The sequence below is a fragment of the Camelus dromedarius genome, chromosome 14, assembly GCF_036321535.1.
Source record: "Camelus dromedarius isolate mCamDro1 chromosome 14, mCamDro1.pat, whole genome shotgun sequence".
Taxonomy (NCBI): domain Eukaryota; kingdom Metazoa; phylum Chordata; class Mammalia; order Artiodactyla; family Camelidae; genus Camelus; species Camelus dromedarius.
In genome coordinates this window covers 48,729,062-48,746,744 of record NC_087449.1, presented here as the reverse complement: position 1 = coordinate 48,746,744, position 17,683 = coordinate 48,729,062, and the positions used below count along the sequence as shown (strand labels likewise).

At 42.6% G+C, this 17,683-nt stretch overlaps 1 protein-coding gene across 2 annotated transcripts in view; it reads left to right on the top strand.

Moving 5' to 3' along the window:
* Positions 1 to 9,693, top strand: part of KHDRBS1 (KH RNA binding domain containing, signal transduction associated 1) — a 32,696-nt gene extending 23,003 nt beyond the window's left edge. Inside the window, exons 10-12 of one of the 2 annotated variants that reach the window (XR_004140691.2) lie at positions 517 to 576; positions 5,222 to 5,336; positions 9,378 to 9,693. The gene's annotated coding sequence lies outside the window, so the exon portion shown is untranslated. The remainder of the gene's footprint in view (positions 1 to 516; positions 577 to 5,221; positions 5,337 to 9,377) is intronic. The other variant, XR_004140690.2, reaches the window with a different exon arrangement.
* Positions 9,694 to 17,683: the final 7,990 nt, after the last annotated feature.

Below are 17,683 nucleotides of genomic sequence, written 5' to 3'. Positions count from 1 at the left end.
CAAAGGTAACCTAAATGTCTGATTTTAATAGCACATATTTCTCTTTTACATAAACTGTGACAGCAACTTGCATAAACAATTCTTTAGCTGTTAATTTTAATGTTAAAACTTTGCAAAACTTGTTTAATAAAAATAGCTGTAAAAAGAAAAACCATATGCTGCCACATAAATTAGCCATAACTCTTAATAATCCTGCCCATCACAAGTGAACTGTAATGTAACCTGGGCACAAAGTCTGACATCTTAAATGACACATTGTAAAATTTCAATGACTGTAGTTTAGACCTGCTGCTCCCCAAAGTAAAGCTTTCTGCTCAGCTGTTTTAAAATGTATAAGGATGAGCCCCTATAGGTCCCCATATTGATATTCACAATGAAATGTTACTTAAAATTTCTTTAAAGTTGCATGTTTCTCTCCTGTAATGTGTAAACTGCATGCAGGATCTCTACCTTTTATTTTGTATGTCTTTAAAACTTCCTCTTCAAAAGACTGATCTCTTACTTCTCCATTTTCAGGTGATTGAAAACTCCTGAGGCATTTCCTGGAGTAGAATGGGTAGTGAAGACCCCTGTCAGGTATGTTAAGGTGGCTTTCTATTAAGGATATGGAACTTTTATCCTAGTTGTAAAATGGTTTTGGCAGGAGCTGGCCTGGAAGGTGATCAGTGGGCAAATCTTGCTTGTTTGCACTTTGTACCATATTTACAACATGACCGTGCTTTTATGTTAGTTTGCAGTCCATATTGAATTTACTTGTAATGACCAGATAATGTCAACTTAACATGTATTAAATTCAATTTTGTTCTGTCAATAACCTGATAAGGTGGTGTTGCATTTGGAGTTCCTTGGTTATAAGCACCAAAGTGACTGGCTAATGTAAATAAAAGGGAGTTTGTCAGAAAGATGTTAGGGGCCCACAGATTTAGTGTGAAGGCTAAAAATTCTGGCTTGGGAAACTGGAGTGGGTGCAGTGAACTGGGACAGCAGTGGTAGACCACAGGAATGGTCCTTAAGTTGGGATTCATTGCTTGGGTTCATTGCTAAAATAAGTGAACTCTAGCCATGTTTGGTTTCTTTCTCCCTCTACTCAAGATTCAAGTTCTAGGGAGGCAGACAGTGTCAGACTGGAATAGCCTGAGTCACATGTCTGTACTTTACCAGTATGCAGTAAGAAAAAACTAATTCCTCAAAAGGAAGTCAGGGTGTTGTTAGGAAAGGGAAACAGATACTGAACAACCAAAAAATAATTATTCACTAATGCTCATATTTTACAGAGGTAACTGAGACTTAATGAGGTTAAGTGACTTCCCAGGGTCACATAATTAGTATGGCTAGTAATCAGGCCCAAATTTATGTGTTGCCAGAATTTAACATCTTAACTCTCATACTATACTTCTTTTAATCTGAGAAAGGGGTATTTCTCACACTGAAGAGACCCCTGGTTAGGGACACTGTGGTATAGTAGAAGAACGTGGAACCTAACAAACCTGGAGTTGAATCTATGAGCTTTTGTTCAGTGACCTAAAACATTACTTATTTCCACATCTGGGAAGGAAGATAGTGACAATGTATACCTTACAGTGGTTGGGGAACTGAAGGAGTTCAAATATATATAAAGCCAACCAAGTCCATGCCCTATATGTAGTAAATATTAGTGTTCTTTCCCTAAGAAAGTTTAGCCCCCTGTTTAGGTATTTGGGGGTTCTGACAACTGAGTGAATCTTCCTGTTGCTTGAAACCATCAAGGAACTAATTGGATGATTTTTCTTCTGCCCCTTAGTAAGTTGTCAGGGATGTGAGGGCAGTGAGGAGAAAGGATCCAACTAAGTAGGTCAAAGGTATGGTAGCCTTTGACAGTGAAATTTGCCTTCTTGGGGATCATTTCTTCCAAACCTGCCTCTCAGCCAGGAGCCTCTGAGATCTGGAGCCTTTAAGGAGGGCCATGGTATTGAGCATGGTCCTGGGCATCCAAGAAGTCCTAAGTTTGATACTGGTCACACGAATGCCTAGGAAATTTTAGGGGAAAGTCCCTGAAGGCAAAGAATTTAGTCTCCACTCTTCCTAGGGTAGTCTTAAGAGCAGAATTTGGGAGAAACTTCTTTCTTCATTTGGCCTGTAATTAGTGCTTAAAAAGGCAGGTTCCATTGTTGGCAGACCCACATCCCTATTCTGGGTGTGTAGCTTAGTCAGTTGGTCCCAATGTTTTCCATAGCTTTCTGTCACTACCTATGAGGTGTTTTTTTTTTTTTTTTTTAACAGTTCTATAAGCTTTAGAGCCAGGCAAGATTGGGGACCTGTCCTGGCTCTGCGTCATCATAACCTTTGTCTTTGTTTTGACAAAATCCTTACCCTCTCTCTGTATCTCATTTCTTTATCATCAAATAGAGTTGATGATAATAGCTCACATTTATCACCATGTGCACCATAAAATCCTAAGCAGTTAATAAAGAGTATCTCGTTTGGTCCTCTCTTTGGTTGGGGGAGGTATTTAGGTTTATTCATTGATTTATTCTTCGAGGAGGTACTGGAGATTGGACCCAGGACCTCATGCATGCTAAGTATGCACTCTACCGCTTGAGCTATACCCTCCCCTCCTTTTTCTTTTTTAATTGAGATAAAATTCATGTAACAAAGTTTACCATTTTAATCATTTTAAAGTACACAGTTCAGTGGTTATTAGAATGTTCACAATGCTGTGTGACCATTATCACTATTCAATTCCAGAAAATTTCCATTACTCCAAACGGAATTTCTTATGTAGTAGTCACTCCCAGTTCTCCTCTCTCCCACTAATCTTTCTGTTTCTATGGATTTCCCTATTCTGGACATTCCATATAAATGGAATTGTATAATATGTGCCTTTTGTGGTTGGCTTCTTTGACTTTGCATAATATTTTCAAGGTTCATGCATGTTATATAGTATGTATCAGTACTTCATACTAGTGATAGGAAACATGCTACTTCCCAGAGCAGCCCATTTCATTTAAGACAGCTCCAAGTATTAGAAGTTTTCCCTCATTTTGAACAGGTCACTTTAGTAACTTATACTGATTCTACTTTGGACCCCTGAAGGAGTATCCTTTCAAGTATTTGAAGGTCTTTTTTTTTTTCTTAATTGTAATATAGTTGATTTCCAATGTTGTGTTAGTTTCAAGTATACAGCAAAGTTATTCAGTTTTTAATATGTATATGTGTGTGTATGTCTGTGTATATTTTTTCAGATTCTTTTCCATTATAGGTTGTTACAATATACTGAATAGTTCCCTGTATATAGTAGGTCCTTGTGAAAATTGTTTTCATTCATGTTTCTTTCCCAGCTCTACACGTTACTAGTTAGACTTGCTAGAGCTGATTTTCAAGAAGAACTAGAAATTTGGATTTTGTATACTACCCGTTGTTGAATGTTTGCTCAGATTTGTGTCATTCCCTGTAAAACATCTGCTGCAAGCCAAATGCTGCCCATAGCCTGCCCGTTTGCAGCTTCTGGTTAGCTTCTATTAATACAAATTAAAAGACATGTTAGGATTATTGAGATACAATTCATACACCATACTGCTCACCCATTTAAAGTGCACAGCTCACTGGTTTTCAATATGTAGAATTGTGTAGTCATCACCACAGTCAATTTTAGAACGTCTTTTTCACCCCAGAAGGAAATCCCATACCCATTAAGCCATCTCCCCACAATCCACTTATCCTTTCCAGCTCTAAGCAACTATGAATCTGCTTTCTGTCTCTTACCAACTTGCCTATTCTGGACACTTCATTAAATGGAATTATACAATTATAATCTTTTATGACTGGCTTCTTTCACTTAGCATAATGTTTTTGAGCTTCATCCACATTGTAGCATGTTGTCAGTATCCCTTTTATTGTCAAATACTATCTCATTGTATGCATATACCACATTTTATTTAGCCATTTACCCCCTGACAGACATTTGAGTTGTTTCCAACTTTTGGCTAATGTGAATAATACTGCTATGAACATTCATGTGCATGTGTTTGTGTGGACATCTTGGATATATACCTAGGAGAGGAATTGCTAGGTTATGCAGTAACTGTGTTTAATTTTTTGAGGGACTGCCGAACTGTTTTACACAGAGGATGCACAGTTCCCACCAGCAATGTATGTGGTTTTTAATTTCTCCATATCCTCTCCAGCACTTGTTATTTTCTTTTTGTTTATTATAGCCATCCTGTGTGTGAATTGGTATCCCGTTGTGGTTTTGATTTGCATTTCCCTAATGACTAGCACTTTTGAGCATCTTTTCTTGTGCTTATCCACCATTTGTATATTTTCTTTAGAGAAAAATTTGTTTAAATCTTTTGTCAATTTTTAAATCAGATTTGTCTTTTTATTATTGAATTATGAGTTCTTTATATGTTTTGATGCTTGGCCCTTATCAGATGTAATTTGCAGATATTTTCTCCCATTTTGTGAGATGTCTTTATTTTCTTTGAAACACAAGTTTTTCATTTAGATGAAGTCCAATTTAACTCTTATTTTCTTTTGTTGTTTGTGCTTTTGATGTCATAGTCTCATAAGAAGTCATTGTCTCATTCAAGGTCCTGAGCTTTATACCTTTTTCCTTCCAAACTTTTAATTCTTATGTGTAGGTATTTGATCCATTTTGCATTAACTTTTGCATATGGTATGAGGTGAGGTGTTCATATTCATTCTTTTGCATGTGCATATCCAATTGTCTCAGCACCATTTATTGCAAAGACTGTTCTTTCCCATTGAATGACCTTGGCACCCTGGTTGAAAGTCATTTGACCATAGATGTATAGATCTATTGCCCTTTGAAGTTGGTATTACTTAAAGTGATCAGTATAATTTTTGGCATATAGTAGCTACTCAATAATAAATAATAGCTGATTGGATTATTTTGGTATCACTAAGAGATATGGGTGACTCCAAATCATGTCTGTACCCTGTGTATTATAGTGCAGGCTGCTAAAGTGGTAATGAGGCTGTTGGAGCTGTCATGCCTGGCCATACATAGTTCTCCAGATGCTCAGAGGCTGGGCCCCGCCCCCACGCCCTTCTCGCACCATCAGCCTCTTTTGGTCCTCTCTCCAGCTCCCTTCCTTACCTAGGGATTTGACAGTTACTCACATAGCCTTAGGGTTTGTCCGCTCTTGCTTTCTCTCCCAGCAGCTGCTAGGGCTTTCTAGCCACCAAGGATGAAACAGACTCACACAATGTTTTGTTTCAGGAACAGCAGCCTGAGAGTTAGGACCCATAAGGCTTCTTGCGTACACATATGCAGAGTGCTCCCCAGCCAAGTGAACAAGGTGGAAAAAGGTGGTGGTGGTGGATGTTTTGCCCAGGTATATGAAAATTAAGTAATCCTTCCCTGGCCTCAAACCCCTGGAGCTCTGTGTCACCCAAAGGTCATTTGAGTTAGAACGCATTAAGGCAGCACATGGGCTCCCTCTTTCTTGATGTGTTCTCATCTTTTGTGCCAGCCTATACAGGCTGCTGTTTGTTGACAGAGTTACTATTAAGCAGTCATTTTAATTTTCCCTCATTTTATCACTTCTCTATCTATTCCCATTAATTGAGCTTGATCCCATTTTTTTAAAAAGAAAAAGTGACGTAGAGAAAATAGGCAGCTTTGCCTCTTTAAGGGAGAAGAGAACTTAATTTGAATGCCTACGGTGTGTCTCTGTTTTTGTAAATGAGCAGCTGATACTAGGAGAAGTGAAGTGATTTACCAGAGTTGCATAGCAAGTTGCGGAGGAAGTGCACGTCGACATTTTTGTATAGTGAAGTCCATTGTTTATTTTGAAAGCATGCTGCCTCTATAAGATAAAACACCATATTTCATTGACATTGAGGCCGTTTATTCTAAGATGCATCATTAAATACTGCAATGGAAGAAAAAGTACTGCCAGTTAAACCAACACAATGGTTTGTTTTCATATGAATGTAAGATGCATCCTGATTTCAGAAGTGTTAAAATCTGAAAAAAATGTCACTTAGCTACTATTGCATTTTTATCAATTCTAACATTTATTCTTTACTATATTCCATGCACTATGTCCTCCACCTGTAAAGTAGCTATTACTATTCCTTTTTACACAGTTTAGCACACATTTTTATGTAGTGTAACTAGCTTTGGAACCTTAGGTGAGTTATCATTTCCAAGTCTCAGTTCCATCATCTGTAAAATGGGAGGATAATACTTATTTTACAGCATCATTGTGAAGATTGGGTGAATTAATGCATGTGAAACATTCACCATGACATGTAGTAAGCACCCAGTACTTGTTAGCTATAAATAGAGGCAAGAAGCGTATGTTAGTGCCAGTTTTGAAAAGCTAAATGTTAGTCAAGGAATTTGGCCTTAAGGACTTAAACAGGGGAGCAACTTGAACACACTTGGGTTGCCCTTGTGCTGGGGAGTTAGGGAAGTAAGGGCCATAGGAGATATGCACCTTCCATAAAGTGGCACTACTTCTTTGTGGAAGAGCGAAGGGGGTGTTTTCCCCACCCTGTGCCTGACTTCTGCTCCCTCTTACCTGAAGGCTTTTTGGTTCTTAACCTTTTTCAGAAAGAATAAGCATCTCTCCTCCGAGATATTTGGGCTACTTGAGGGTGGGATATTAGGCCTTCTCCATATGTTGAGGGTGTCTTCCTATATCCTGTCCCTTCCCCCTACCCTGTGAATTAGAGACCAAAACTCTGTGAGTCTCCACTGATGGAAACTTGGCTCATAAGGAATTACTAAGCAAGGCTTTGCTTCACCCCTCTCAGTCTGGAATGAATGAAGTCTCTGCCTCCATTTTAAGCTCTTAATTCTGTGCTAACTCTCCAAGGAGTATCATATTGCAGCATCCCACGTAATTCTCATAAACAACTCTGTGAAGTAAGGATTATCCTGGAAAACTGATATGTACAGGTTAAGATGACCACAGGGTCCACGAGCTGGAGTTTAGACCCAAGTCTTTCTGCTCCCATTTAGCTGCCTCCTGGTCTTTCCTGTGTACCTACAGCAGCCACCAGTAGATCAGCTGACACTGAAAGTCATGTCCTGTCTTTGATATTCAGGATGGGTGCCCCTAGCTTCGTTTCTGGATTCCAGAAGTTAAAAGAACTGGATCCTTCTGTGCCCTCCCTCTCTCTCTCTCTGGACCCTCATGTACCTCTTGCTCTCCAGATGAATTGTCATTGCATGTTTAAAGCTAGCAAGCATCTCATGAATATTTAATAGCCTTGAGCAGACATGCTGCGTACAGCTGTCTGACAGCAGCTGCTTGGGGGGAAGGGAGGAAGTACAGTGTGCTGCCTGACTACTTGCTCTTTTCTTCCCTTGTAAGCCCCTTAGGAGCAAAGACTTATGGTGGACACTGCACCCTGGTCCTTTTGTGGCCCTGGGCTCCCAAGGAGGCTGCATTTAAGCAGTAGACCAAACCCTTGGGGGATGGGGTGGGTGATGAGGAGCAGATATGTTCACTGGCCTCTAAAATCAATTTTCTAACCCCTGGGCTGGAGGTCTTCTACTCAGTAGCTGTTACAGCTCTGGGGTTGGTTATATGTTCTTACCCAGTGTTCTGCGAACTGTAGCTCTCTTTTCTAAAGGAAAGGAGCCTTGTATTTGGAAGGGATTTGAGTTTCATAACTGTGCTGCTGGAGGTTAGCTTCTTGACATTGCTTGACTACAAATATAGCAGCTTCTCAGCGGTAGATGTACAACTCCTCCTTAGCTTTAGGCTGTGCTGATTGTCTTTGACTGCATCTTAGGCAGGAAGTGGGCAGGTAGGAGTTCTCAGACATGTACACAAGCTATCATAGTGCTTCTCCCCACCTAGACCTGGGGAGCTTTTTGCTTCAAGGAGACCTTGTCATTTCCACATCAAATTGGGAAAGGTTGTGGGGACTTCTGAACACAGCCCGTTTGAGATGTTTCCAGGCAGTGTGAGGTACAGCCTCACACTGTCAGCCCAGGTTAATCACCAAAGTAGAACACATTGCTGGAAATCTGGGTAGTTTATGTTAATACTGCATTAAGATGCCTGAATTAGGTGTTACATGTCAACCTCTGGAGCCTACCTTGGCCCACCTCGAGATAGCCAGTCTCTTCAGCAGGCACATAAAGATTTTGGGATAGAAGAGTTTGGGGTTAGATACCAAGCTAATTCTCTGCAGTCTTCTGGTTCCTGCCACCTTCATGCTTTTTGTTTATGGCACAGCTTTAGGTACAAAATGGCTGCTCTCCATCCCTTAGATTCCCTGGGGTTGGAATGTAGGAAACAAATTCTGCATCTTGCCTTTGAGAAGGAGAAATACCTTATGTTTTGATAAGATTCTTCATAAGCATCTCTCTAGAGATCAGTATAAATGACCCCATATATGTATTTTTTTTTCATTGTTATAAATTGAAACATCTACTATGTGCTAGACACTGGTGAGTCAGTGGCAAGTGAACAAGATAAAATCAGTCCCTGACCTCATGGAGCTTATATTGTATTTGGGGAGACACACTAAACATATTAATCTCATAAATAGTATAAATCATCTCAGTTGTGGTAAGTGCTATGAAAGAAAAGAATAGATGAAGGCATACCACAGGAGCTTCCCTAGCTCTTGGGTTTTCCTTGAGGCAGAAGGTTTGGGAGATGGTTTAGGGAAAAGACATGAGGCACATTCTAGGCAGGGGATAGGACTGGGGCAGGTCCAAGGTGAGGTAGGAATCTGAACCTTATACTGTTAATTTGGTGATTGATTAGATGTGGGAGAAGAGGGATATACTAAGGAAAGGCCCCAAGTTACTGGCTTGAACAATTCGGGGAATGATCGTGCCATTTAGGGCCCTGGCCTGTGCCCCATGCTTAGGATATGTCTCTCCAGTGGATAACCCTGAGAACCCCTCATAAGGCCAGAAGAGGTGGACCCCTGAGCCTAGGATTAAGGTACTAATAATAGCTATGAGAAGATGCCTATTTCCCCATTCCCTTTCTTCCAAAGGCTTTTAAAGCTCTTTCTCTTTTTCACATCTCTGAAAGAGTAGAAGTCATTTTTCCCTTGATGTAGCTGGAGGCACCAAAGCTTATATATAGCCAAAGGCCCCAAAGACCTGGCTGATTCTGCTGTTACCACTCAGCTCAGGCATGGCCAAGGATGAGAGGTATGAGGTGCGAGGCTCCATTTTCATTGCCTGACTGGCAGCAAAAAGAGAGCCCATCGGCTGTGGACTTCTATTTTCTACCCTTCTGTGTACCTAGAAACCCTATCCTGAATGAAACAACTGGAGTGGTGCTGTGGGGTAGGGAGACTGTAAGGGAGGCAGACTGGCCAGATGGGAGGCTGGAATGCCCCCCTGATATGGTGACTTCATGCTTCTTAATTTTCTACCTGTGTCTTTGCAGCCGTCAGAGGACTCCGGAAACCAGGAGAGCTGCCTGCTGTGTCAAGGCTGGCCCGAGGGCATTTGCTGAGCACAGAGAAACCCTGGAGAGGAGACCAGCAGTCTTTCCCACCCCACCTCTCCATCTGTCTGATTTACCCACAGAAAGCCAGCCAGGATCCCCTAAAAGAGGCTCTAGGCCCAGAATGGAGTCCTTAGGGATGCAGGGGACTGTGATGCTAACAGTTAAACTTGCTCAGGACTTCAAAGAATTGAAGGGGACTAACAGTATCCTCAGCGTGGCCTCCTAGATGTGAATAAACTGGCAACTCCTACCATGTCAGTCCCAGTTTGCCTGCTTCCCCTTAGTCCCCAGCAGAACTGTCTGGAACATGCTGCCGCCACCTCCTGTTTTCCACCCTGCCACACGTGTGTTGTGGTGCCAGCCTTGGACACGTCCAGAGGGCTCCCAGAGACAGGCTGCTCCCCGCCTCTGTGACAGGCTGAGAGCCAGGTGAGAAGGTCCCAGCACTTGGGCAAGTTGTTTAACCTCGGAGCCTGTTCTCTCTTTGTCGTTGATTACTAACCTTGTCCAAGAAAGCTCCTGAAGAGTAGGGTAGGGCTTTTTCCACTTCACCTCTGGACTATATCCCTTCCCCAACAAACATCTGGCACTAAGGAGCTCAATAAAAGCAGCCAAGTGATGAATGGCCCCACACTGGTAGCTTCTGTCAGCTTTGGGAGAGAGCCAGAGTTCCCCTGTCTAGCTCCCCTCTGCTTCCAGCTAAACTGGGCTATTTGTTGTAACATTTTCTTTTAGAGAATTGGAAAGTCAGCCTTTGCTAGACTTCTGGTTTCCTATGACCTATGCCATAGTCTGATTTTAACCCTGAGCTTCCGAGAGGAATGCTGCACTCTTCCTTCACTGCCTTCTTGTTAGTTATCCTAACAGGAACGAGGGGAAGGGCTGAGTTTGGAGAGAGCATGCCTGCATTTTAACTGTGCCTGAGGCATTCTAATGAGCTTCGGATTCATTCTTAGCAAGAAAGGGACCTTGAAATCAGTTGATTTACTTTGGGCAAGTTGTTTAACCTCTAAGCCCATTTTTATCTTCATTATTGATTAAATAACAGCTAATAATTTATTGAATGCTCAGTTGTACCAGGCACAATGTCAAGCATTGCATGTACTATTTCACTTTAATAACTTCAATCCATTACACTCATTTTAGAGATGAAGAAACAGAGGCTCAAGGAGGATAACTTGCCTACGGTTTAGAAAGGATGCTATCATGCTTCATAGTCCCTGTGTTTGACCTGTTTGTACCTCTTAACAGCCACAAGTACTTTGAAACAGTAAAGCACTGTGTTTGAGAGACTTACTTAGGGTGACAAGCCATCCAGGTTTACCCAGGACTGAGGAGGTTCCTGGGATGTTGGACTTTTAAGTCCTAAAACAGGAAAGTCCCAGGCAAACTGAGATGTGTTTGTCAATCTATGTTTGCAGTGAGACTCGGTACAGGATTGGCCACTGGGGTTTCATTTTCCCCAGCTTCTTGGTCTCCTAGGCCTCATCTTGTGGCCATATTCTTTACCTAGCAATTGGACCTGCTTCAGTCCAGCAGGCAGAGGAGGAGTTTGGGGTGGGGAGTCAGAATCAGATGGTATCCTGTTCATAGAAAGATGGAGGTACAAAGCCTGGGTCATTATTTGAGAAGCCATTGCTAGGATCCTAGGAAGCTTTGCCCACAATCCGTAGATGCAGGGTATCTACTTGGCAGCCATGGAATTACAAGAAAGCTCCCTGGGCCAGAGCCAAACAGATCTGGATTCAAATCCTAGCCCCTCACTTGCTGTGTATTTTTCTGGGCCTGTTTACTCTGTAAAAGTAGAATTGTAATCCCAATCTACTGTATGGGATCTGAGGAGCAACTTCAGTGTGTATGAAATGCCTAGCACAGGGTCTGTGCGTAATACTGCTCGACACTTGTTTCCTTCCTCCTCTTTTCCAGCTTGTGTTTCTTACCCAGCCCTGTCACCTGTCACGTCTGTCACATACTGCCTCCTCTCCTTACCACTTGCAGCCCTAGGGATTTTCCTTTGAGAGCCCTGACCTAGTGGGCTTGGCCCACCCACCCAGCTGCCCTACCTGTCAGTCACCTCCCCTGCAAGCAGAGAAGGGATGACATCAGCTTTTCCCCTCCTCCCCCTATGGGAAGCCTCTGGACTGTTTTGAGCCATAAATATTTTAGCTGGGCCTTTCTCTGGCTGTTGCCAGGGTGATGGACTCTCAGGGGACCGGAGTGGGAGTGTGCAGGCGGGGTTCAGCAACCTGGGGCCTAGCAGCAGAGCTGGCCCTGGAGGGGCGGGTGTGAAGCCTGGCCAAGAGCCAGTGCTTGCAGCAGTTCTGAGGATTGTTGCTCTGTCTGCCTGCCTTCCCTTTCCTGGGCCCCTACGAGCCGTTCTTGCTGCTTCCAGCCCCAGCCTCTTGAGTGCTACTTGATCTTGGGTAAATTGCTAAATATCTCTGGGCCTTCATTTTAATATTTGTAATGGAAAAGCTCCTTAGTGTGAGTAAGTGGAGAAGAAAAGGTAAAGGTTTTGTAGAAATTCTAGGAAGCCCTAGGTTGGTTTGTAAGCCGTGATTGGAGAAGCTTGACTCCCTAGTCCTTTCTGATAGACCTACAGGCTGGGGTCTCAGGGCAATGTGGATGCTGCTCTAAAGGCCAGTTGTCGGGTATGGCACTGCCTCCCATTCTCCTTCCCCATTCCTCATGCTCATAGCCTCAGCTCCTTTTCCAAGGTTCCCAGGCCTAGCTAGACTCCTGGCCTGGCATGGGGTATTCTGAGAAGGAATTTGGCCTTTATGAGCAGAGCTAATGAAAGCCTTTTTGCTTGAGATACAGAAACTTGGGCCCCCAAACTGGATCTGGCCCTCGCTCTACCCCTCATCCTAGAGATCTTAAATCTGGCTAGCTGCTAAGCTCTACCTTCTGGCAACATGCCCCACCCCTCTCCTTGGAATGGGTCTAAGAAACAAGAGGGCCAGAGAGGGGGCACGTGGATCCATGCCCAACCCCTACTATTGTGAACCTCTGCATCTGTATCCAGAATTCTACATCCCCTGCCCAGCCCTGCCCACCAGTTTTCCTGTGGAGCTGGAGGTCTGGTTCCTTTGTATCAAGCTCCCTCTGGTGGTTGAGATGTGCATTGCAAAAGAGACCAAATTGCAGGCCACCCTGAAAGGGTGGGATGGTTTGCGCTATACCAAGAAGAATCCTTGATCTCAACTAATGACAGTCATTCCATTTCCTATACAGGATAACTCCCATATGTTTGCATCTCTGTCATTAATCCTTAGAATTCATTGACATAATTACCCTAGTTCTACAGATGAAACATGGTTAGATGAAATCAAATCTAGACTTCACTGTATGTTGTATGTAGCATTTAAGACCCTCAAGTGATAAGAACTTAACCTGTTTTTCCAGCCTCATAATCGGTTACTCTCAAGCCAAAATGATTTGCTCTTCTGGAACACAGCTTGCATCTAGACCTTTGCTCATGCTGTTTTCTCTATCTTTGTTCTTCCCCCCACCCCGCCCGCCCCAAGTACCTTACCTGCCAAAATCCTATCCAAGTTTGAAAAACTAAAGAAATACAGTATTTTTTCAAGCTTGCATATATTATCTTTGTAATAATCAAATTTTATAAAACATGGGAAGACAAATGTCTAAATGAGAACAGGTAGGTGGGTGTCCCTGAAATGTGGAAGGTTGGATGGGGAGACTAACATACCTGGAAGTGAAAATGGCCCAGAAAATTAGAAGAACGCAACATCTGGATTCTCTTACAGGTTCTTGTAGTTAAAAAAAAAAAGATGTAAGTATTCTTAGTGGCAGAAGAAAGCAAATCTCTGGGAAGCTGAGATAGAGCTTTAGGTGACATTTCTTCAAAGTCTTTGATCTTAAATTCACATTAGTTTTCTTTGCACTTCATAATATATCCAAGTTTTAATAATACAAACAAACTTATTTGCAAAACAAAAACAGCCTCTCAGACATAGAGAACAAACTTGTGGTTATGGTGGGGGGAGGTGAGAGGGAGCAAATTGAGAGTTGGAGATTTGCGGACACTAACTGATACATATATCTAAATAGAATAGATAAGTTCATCTGTATAGCGCAGGGAACTGTATTCGATATCTTGTAGTAACATGGTGAAAAAGAATATGAAAACAAATATATATATGTTCATGTATGACTGAAGCATTGTGCTGTACACCAGAAGTTGACACAACATTGTAAACTGACTATATACTTCAATAAATATATATACACAAAAAAAGAATTTAAAGAGAAACCTAAAAATAAATAAAATGTTTAGAGTCAAGTAAAAATAATAATAGGTAATAAATAGTACAACATGCACCAGGTATGTTCTAAGTACTTTACACAGACTAACTTAAACTTCACCATAATCTCATAAGAGGCACTAATTCTACCCTCACTATTTTTTTTCAATTGAGGTATAGTTGGTTTTTAATACTATATTAGTTTCAGGTATTCAGCATGGTGGTTCAAAATTTTTATATATAATACTCCATTTAAAGGTATAAGATATTGTCTATAATCCCTGTTCTGTATAATACATCGTTGTAGTTTATTTATTTTATACATAGTAGTTTGTACCTCTTAATCCCCTACCCCATCTCACTTCTCTCCTCTTCCCTCTCCCCACTGGTTACCACTAGTTTGTTCTCTATATCTGTGAGTTTTACTACCCTCACTTTACACTGAGGAAACTGAGGCACACAGAGTTAAGTAATTTCTTAAGGTCATGTAGCTAGTAAGTGGTGGAACTGGGATTTGATTCCATGTAAGTCTGGCTCAGAGAAGGTGCTCTGAATAACTACACTTCAATCTTGAAAACACTTTCATGAATAAAACTGACACTCTAGGAAGCAGTATTGTGTTTTTTTCCTATGGTTTCAGGACCCCAGCTGTGTACCACCAGAAATCTGCATAATCCAGGCTAGAAACTACTGATCAGAGGACAGACTTGCCAGCTGTGGCCTCAGAATAACAGGACCAAGGAAGAGATCCCAACTCCTGACACCCAATGACACAGGACTGGCCTGGAGCCAGTGGCATTTCCTCAAAATTCAAGACTCCTGGAAGAGCCAATACAGAACAAGTTTATCAGGAAATGAAGACGCATAGGCGGGAAGTGAGGGCTTCAAGGTCACAAAACAGCTGAGATGTGTGGCCACAGATCTGGAGGACAAGAACCTAACCAACATCCTGCCATCTTACGATTCTTTTCCGCAGGGAGACTGTAGGAGGCAGATGTAAAAGGACTAAGGCCCTAGATGTTTCTGGTAGATACTGCTGTATTGTTCTAGATACTTTTAGTAGCAATTGTCAGACACTAAACACAAACTGGCTTTTTATGACAGAAAAGTCCATAAAGGCTTCAGGTATAAGTGGATCAAATGATACCATTGAGAAAGTATCTCCTGATTTCTCGACTTTTCTGTGTCTCTTTCATTGTCAGCTAAGTTCTCCCCCAAAGGTGGCAAGATGGCCACGAAGAACTTCAAGTTTGTATTTTATTTCCTTAGCCATCCCGGTGTGTGCCGGGAGGGGAGGGGGCTATTTCCCGATAGTTCTAGCAAAGATCCTAGGATTGTATCTCATTTGGTTTGACTTGGGTCACTAACACAGCCCCACCCCCACCCCAACCAGTCACAGTAGCCTGAAGTGGCAGGGATGGAATGCTTTAATTCGTCAAGCCAGGGTCATCTGCACACACTGGAACTGCAGAGTAAGACAGCCCCACTAAACCATGTGGACTGAGAGAGTGGGAGGAAGGGTAGGTCCCCGAGGGAAAATCAGTGTTCTTCCCAGAAGAAAGAAGAATGAATGCTGCCAGTAGTCAACCTGTACAAGGTGGGCAGGAGCCACAGGTAATGGGTTACATGCATAGTGGTCCATTTCGGTGGCCTTACCCTCTTACCCTGGGTTGTACAAATGCTCTCAAATCAATTCAGCAAACACTTCCTGAATATTTGCCAAGTACAAGATCCAGTACCTCCTGCATGATAAATGCACAGCAAGACATTCCCCGGCCACCAGCCCCAGTGAGGCAATTACCAGGCTTAAGCTACCGCTTCCTCCTCTAGGAGTGCAACAACCAAACTCCTTTTCATCTCAGAAACCAGCTTCTTCCATGAAGCCTTCTCTTGACTAACTCCCCTGTCAGGATTAGTCACCTTCCATCCAACCCAGAACTTGGTACAGACTGCTACTTTTATCACACTGTGCCATAATTTGTTGAGTCTTTTCTCTTACTCCCCCAGTAATGAGTGGCACCTCTGTATCCCCAGTGCCTAAGATGTAATAGAGGCTCAGAAGTGTTTGTTGACCTGAGTTACAGTGAGTTCCCAGGAATGACCAAGCTTCAGTCTTCGATGGAATATTCCTGAAACCTTTTAGTTTCCCTTCCCAACTGGCCGCCTTTTCAAGAGCCACTTTGCCACTACTTCAGTTGAACTGAACTAATCCTAACTGAATGCCTATCATGTGCCAGGTAGTGTTAGGCTTTGGGGATCCAATAATTAAAAAGATACACTTCAAATTCGATACTCTTAAAGAGTTCAGAACCAGCTCTTCTAACCAGAGTTTCTTTGGCCTGAAAAAGAAATCTCAGCCCTGGTTTCTATTCTGTTTTCTGACCTGGGCATTCTCCCTCCCTGGGCCTCTTTTTTCCCAAGAAGAGAAGGCCTGACTTGGTGTAAAATCTATATATTAATAGGTATATATGTGTTGAATTAAACTCCGTATTTCCATTTGCCTGGGCTAAAAATCTGGGAGTAATTCTGATCTTCTCTTTCTTGCATACACCTACCCAATCTGTCAACAAATCTTGTTGACTTTACCTTCCAATCCAGAATCCAACTGTGTCTCATCACCTCACCCAGTCTGGTACAAAGCATTAACATCTCTTGCAAAGATCATTGCCATAGCACCCTGGTCTCCCTGATTCCACCCTTGTACCCCCACAGTCTATTCTCATGGGACAGCTAAAGTGATTCTGTAAAAAATGGAAGTTCAAAACCTTCCAGTAGCTCCCCATCTCATTCAGAGTAAAAACTTCAGGTCCATTCCTTCTCATGTCTGACTCTCATGTCTATTCCATTCCAAGCCACACTAGCATTCTTGCTGTTTCTTAAACACACCAGGCATGCTCGTACCTGAGGGCCCTTCCACTGACTTTCTCCTTCTGCCTGGAATGCCCCCTTTCTCCAGACATCTGCATGACTGACTCACTCAAGTGTTTCCTTCAAGTGTCTGTTCAAAAGTTACCTTCTCAGTGAAGCCCACAACTACCCTGTTTAAAATTGCAACCTCCCATCCCCCGTTCCTGTTTACCTCCACAGCAATCATTCCCTTCTAACATACTACAGAATTTACTAATTTTATTTATGTCCATCTCCTCCCACTTAACTGTAAGTTCTGTGAATATCTACTAATTAAATATCTACTAAATCATTTAATTAATTGAATATTGTTGTCTATCACGTGCCAAACACTGTGCTAAGTGATGAAGGTACCAGGTGATTCAGACAGCTGATAGGTCTTATGAGGGAAGAAATAAGCTACCTGTAGGGGCTCAGTTACTGAGTGCTCCCTCTGTGTTAAGTGCTTGCCGTACATCATAATAGTAATGATGGCTAACATTTATTAAAACAGACTGTTCTACATGCATTAGCTCATTTAATCCTCACCAAGTCCCAATAAGGTGAATATTACCAGTAAAGAACAAAAAATAGGATTTCAGGTCTTAGAACTGGCAGTCAGGATTTGAACTAAGGTGGTGGTAGAAGAGTAGGGTGAGATGTGAGAAATAATTAGGACTTAGGGTCAGCAAGACCAGGTGAAAGACGATGTGTGGGTCGAGGGAAATGACTCTCAGGTTTTGACTGGGGTGCGCCAAAGAGCAAGAATGCCAAAGGGAAAGATGAAAGCCCACTTTGAGACGAGACGGGTTCGAGGCGCCGGTGGGCCGGCCACTCATGGATACAGGAAACGAGAGGCGGTTCCAGCCCCCTCCCTCGGCCCTGAAAAGATGCATGGAGATGGCACCCAAGGGAAGAGCTGGAGGTGGGTTCTCCTTCCTCTTGGATTTATCAGCAGCAGCTGCAGGAAGGGCGTGGGGAATCGCGAGACAAAGAGCGCGCGGCACTGCCTACGTCCAGGCGGCCCCTTTAAGAAGCGCGCCCCCAGCTTCTAGCCCGCCTTGTATGCAAATTTGGCGGCGAGGCGGG